General features: G+C 38.4%; 1 pseudogene; it reads left to right on the forward strand.

Annotated features, from left to right (window-relative positions):
• The first annotated feature begins 1,747 nt into the window (after positions 1-1,747).
• LOC137614957 (uncharacterized) overlaps positions 1,748-5,405 on the forward strand; it is a 3,746-nt pseudogene continuing 88 nt past the window's right edge.

The following is a 5,405-nucleotide window of genomic DNA, read 5'->3' on the forward strand; positions in this document are numbered from 1 at the left end:
AACGGGTCCAGGCAGCACTAGCCAACAGATATAGAGAAAGTATGGAGTGAAGGGCCACCTTATTAATGTAGCTTTGGACAATAAATAGGGGTGCAAGTAAATTAATCCTACTACCTTCCTCCAGAATGAGGGTTCAAATGGAAGAGGAGAATGAATCATTCAAGCTTCCACCCAGCCACAAAATCTGATGCCGGTCACTGCCGGTTCCAGGGATGTGAATGGCAGACCAAGAGAGGACTGAAGATCACTCAAAGGCAAAAGGGGTCTCCCACCGGCAGCTGTCACAGACGGCACAACCATTCCCGGAGCCTTGCGTCTGTAGGGGAAAGTCGGATTGACTATCAAGCCGCCTATGTAGGAGCCTGGCCGGCGTTACAATCTGCTCGGCAAGCGGGGAGAGTGTAGGACGAAGGCCACAGAGATGCGATGGCTAGGCTATTGCTAAAGGACAGAGAGGGACAGGGAAAGGGTCTTTTATGCTGTGTTAGGAGAAGGCGCCATAGTTGCAGCCATTACCAAACAAGGGTGAAACTCTGTTTCACCATCAGCGCCATCCTAGGTGGCAGAAGAATATCTATTCTTCAGCCTAGGGTCTGCCGAAAAAAGACTTGTCTTCTAGACCGCAGGGAAGATTGTGGTGGCATTATACTACTACTTCAGGTGTGGTCTAAGGAAGCTAGGCCTCCTATGCTGGCAATCGTAAGCCGGCAGGGGAGTGACTACTCACCCAGCAGCTAAGTCGTCGGCATAAAGACTGAATACTCTGAGTTACTGTCAGAAACCCAAGCCGGGATATTTGCCAGCAAGGATGGGAGACAGGAAACACTAGCCTTATGGGGGAACTCAGAGCGAAGGAGGGATTACCCTTAAATCTCTGCAGGAGACGAGTATAAGGTTATATAAATAATTCTAGGAGATAATCTATCTCTTGTTGAATTGATAAAACGATCAAGAGGGTAAACGGAGATAATGTATGAAAGTATACTAAAGCGCTTAGGCTAGGTAGCCTAGCGCAGGGCGAGATCTCGGCTACCTGAATCACCAAGACTCTACCGTATATGATCGACACATGTAGGAAGAGGAAATCTATATGCATAATCATATCTTCACTAGTATAATTTTGCCTAAATAGCTACAATTCATTAAAGCTAAATACCGGGAATGTCGTTCTGCTGACTAAATAAAGCATGCATGACCAACGACAGAGCCCAACTGGGCGCCTCCGGTGACTGGCCATGCTCCATAAAACACATTAAATTATACTAATTTCATCGTGAATCAGGAGTTATAAAATTATACACTGTAAAGATTAATTACTCAACTTTCCAGAGCCAGAAGATGTTGGAGAATGCATGATAAATCATCTCAAGAAATTATCTAGAATGCTAGATAAACAGGGAAAACCACTGCGAAACCGCTACCAAAAAAGGAATGAGCGCCATCTTGGAGTCTTGTAATAGTACGGGAGGAAGGGTAACCTTGATAACGGCTCCTCTTCAGTTTTGCCATTCATCCCCCTTGAAGAGAAAACGCTATTCGGGGTGAAGATTGCCATGTGTCGTATCAAGGTATACGTCCCCTGATATTATGCGATATCCTTAAGAGAAATTTTAAGGATACTCGCGCCTGGAGTTAGAATTCTGGATACCTATGGTCAATTCTCTGGGAGTATCACTGTAGCCAAATATCACTTAGAAAGCTGCCTAAAGGAACCTTCTATCAGGACGACATGGCTTGAGCCCAAAATATGCCTATATTCACTCCTAATTCTGATGATTGTATTGTTCCTATTCGTAAGCCAGCATATAATAAATTCTCTCAACCTATTTTGTCTCCTATTCCAATTGTTAGAAGTTCTGATACTGGTTCAAGCAGTGAGAATAGTAACAACTTGAGTGACTCTGAAATTTCTGTTGAGCCTGCTATTGCAGATAAATCAATTCCTAGTAATATGTCATTGCCTGGACCAATACCACTACATAGATCATGTAGAGTGATTAAACCACCTGATAGACTGAATGTTCAATTAATCAAGAGGAAAAGGAAAGTCCTTATATTTTATCATTATTATTTTTTCATTATTGAATATAACATAATTTATTCCTTATTTTGTTTGTTTATTGTTTTGCATTATAAATGATTAGATCCTCTCCCATAGATTCCAGTGCCTTTGTATTCTTTGCATCATCTATAACTTCATAATGTTTTATGCTTTTTCTTGTTTTGTATTTTGGCGAACCTCGATGACTTTGGTTTTACGCTAACCTCAACACCTTGAACTTATGATAAAGTGTCGACGAATGAAGTCTGGATGCATGATGTTGATTTTTTGAGCAAAACTCAAGACGCTAGTTCTCACCAAACATGAGTATTCCTTATACGGGAGTCTGGACAAAAGTTCCAAGGCTAGCGCCCTTGCATGTCAAACTTATAATAGCAATAATTATAGTTTTTTTTTCATTATATTTTTATAAAGATCTTCTAGAGGTACGCATTATCATTTGAAAAATATAAAAAATCAAATAACTTTAATAATTACATGGAACCAGACTGGGAGATCAAATCATGGAAGAGTGTACAACCCCTTAGGTTGAATACAGAAAAATATGGATTAAGCCTCTCTCTTTTACGCGCTAGGGATGGAACGTACTGTATTAATTGGGATACTTTACTCTATGACACAAGAAAACTTAGAAACTAAGGTTGAGAATAATACTGTTCAGATGCCATGGAAGCCAGCAGCTAGGACCCATCGTTCCATTACCTTCTCCAGTTTTCCTAATCTATCCATGCTTGAACATCGAATGTAAATATTTTGATGTTGAATGAAAATCTATGTCAAGGAAAAATAGTCAAAATTCTCTGTGACATATGGTGGTAGCTGTTTGGATCAACAGTCTCATGCTATTGACTACCCTTACCCATTAGACCTAAATATTGCAGGTCACACTTATTATATCTGTATATTTTAATAGACATATCGTTTGAACTCTATCATATAATTCAGAATATGTGTAATATTATGTACATATACTGGGATTATTTTGTTTAATTTTTTTTAAATTACTGTATCAAAATGTCCGTGTTTTGGGTGACTCGTTCACAGAATTAATACAGCTAAAAAACGAAGTTCGGCAAGCTGCAATGGAAACAGAATCTTTCACAGCCCTATCAGGGAGTTTGGTCACTGGTAAGGAATTTTGCACAGCAGGTTTAAAATATGGACAGAGAGATATCTTATATTCCGGGGACAATGCAACACCTCATACAAACACGTAATGAAACTTAACCCCCGGTAGTTTCTGCACCACCTAGTCCACAAATCCACACAACCTTTTCTGATACACACATCAATACAATACCAGGAACACTACCATACAGTAACCCAATCCCACCATATACAAACACAAAAAGCACATCACAAAGCGTATCTGCGCTAATGAGTACAGTACCCCTAATACTTATTATGGCCGGGCCAACAGCACATAACTCAGCAATTCAAACACCACCTCCTCCACCATTTCCCACCCCCTCCCTAACACACCACCAGCCTACCCTCTTCCTCACCTTCTTGTTAATCAGATAAACCCTTTAATTATGCCGCAAAGGTAATCAGACTTCCACGTTCATTCCTTCTATTGGATCTTTCACTAATGCTAATCCATTCCTTTATTCAAATATTACTCTAGTAGCAGTTCCTCGTGATATACCTGTTTTAAGGCCAGGAGATTTACCTTTCCTTAAACTTACAGAGCTTAATAGTGTAGTTGTCGACAGTAGGTTGAATACTTTCTTTAGGCAATTAGAATCATGCACAAGCTCATGTGATAAGACGATAGAAATTGCAATGGCTAGGGCTGAACAGGATATAGCTAATTTCTTAACCGTTGAGATACAAAAGAATAGTAACGATCTCTCTTGGTGTAAGATTAAAAGGCTCATGAAACAACAGTTTATAGATGTAGCAACTCTTTTATAGGCATGCCAATAGATAACTGCCTTGACATATCACTTTGATGAACCTCCTAGTTCTTTTATCAATAAATTTCAGTGTAAAATTTCATATTTAACATTGAAGTTCCCCAACAATCCAATTCCAGCATCAGATAAGTTTCTTAAGAGAAAGATAAATTAGTTGATTTCTTGGGAGACCATATACCTTCAAAGAATTTTATGGCATATGTAGAAGAAGAATATCATAGGACTCAGGGCATAACTATTAGTAATAACAACAGGGTAACCATTTCAGGTGCTGAAAATTCCAAGTTACCAATCCCAGTAACAAGTATCCCTTAGGTAGGAGCTCCATGAAATGAAATAAAAAAAAAAAATTGGACGAAGTAAACAAGAAAATAGATTGTCCCCAACCAAATGTTAGGAGAGGTCATGTAGGATGAGATAGGTGGAGATAGTTCACTATGACTAGAAGGTCACGTCAGATCTCCAAGTATAAGTTTGATGGTTAATGAATGAATGATACAAGCTTTAGTTAATAAAAGTAGTTGTGTCAATACAGTAAAGAAATTCTTTGTGAACAGTTTAGGTCTGAAGCCTGCTAAGATGAGAAATTTCCCACAGTAAACAGGAGTCACAGACAAAATTGTAACGGTTTTAGGGTCGGTTTATTTGTGTGTTAATGTTGGCTGTAGAGTTATTACTCATTTATTTTATATTTTGCTAGAGCCGCTTTTGGATACAAAAGTCCTTTTGGGTGCAGATTTAATTAGGATTGGCTGTTTAACATAGAATCATAGGAAAAGTATCCTAGTTTGGGATAATATTACGTACCGTGAGCGGTTTCTGAAAATGAGAGCTTCCCCAAGGAGAATTAGGAACCTCAACATAGTTCAACCCTCAAATCCCAATGAAGATGAAATTAGGTTAAAGAAATAGATTATTCTACCCCATTCCTCGGCAGGGATGCATGTAGTTAACGTCAATAAGGATATGGATACAGTACTTGCATTTGAATCAGGTGTGAAACATAGTGGTGCTATGAATGCTTTGTGTGTTAAAAACAATAACACTGAGGAAGTTTTTATACCTCTAATAAATAGCACAAAGGGTATAGTTATGTTAAATATGGGAACATTGATAGGTACTTATAAAAAAATTAATGAAAGGGACCTCAGTTCAGAATATCCCATATGTAGATAAATTGATATTAAGAATAAGCTTATCCCTGAAAACATCTGTGTTACACCAGGACTAGGATGCTCTAAGGAGGAAAAATTATAAATTATAATTGGAAAACAAGATTGGTCATATCTACATGATGAATAACAGGCCCAGTTGAAGAACATTGGAATGGAAAATCATCAAATATGTATAATAAAATATAATGAGTTGAAAAAATTTCAGGGAGTTCAAGGGCATTTTAATGTTAGTGATCTGCAGCCAGTTAG

This window comes from Palaemon carinicauda, chromosome 21 (genome assembly GCF_036898095.1).
Source record: "Palaemon carinicauda isolate YSFRI2023 chromosome 21, ASM3689809v2, whole genome shotgun sequence".
Lineage (NCBI taxonomy): Eukaryota > Metazoa > Arthropoda > Malacostraca > Decapoda > Palaemonidae > Palaemon > Palaemon carinicauda.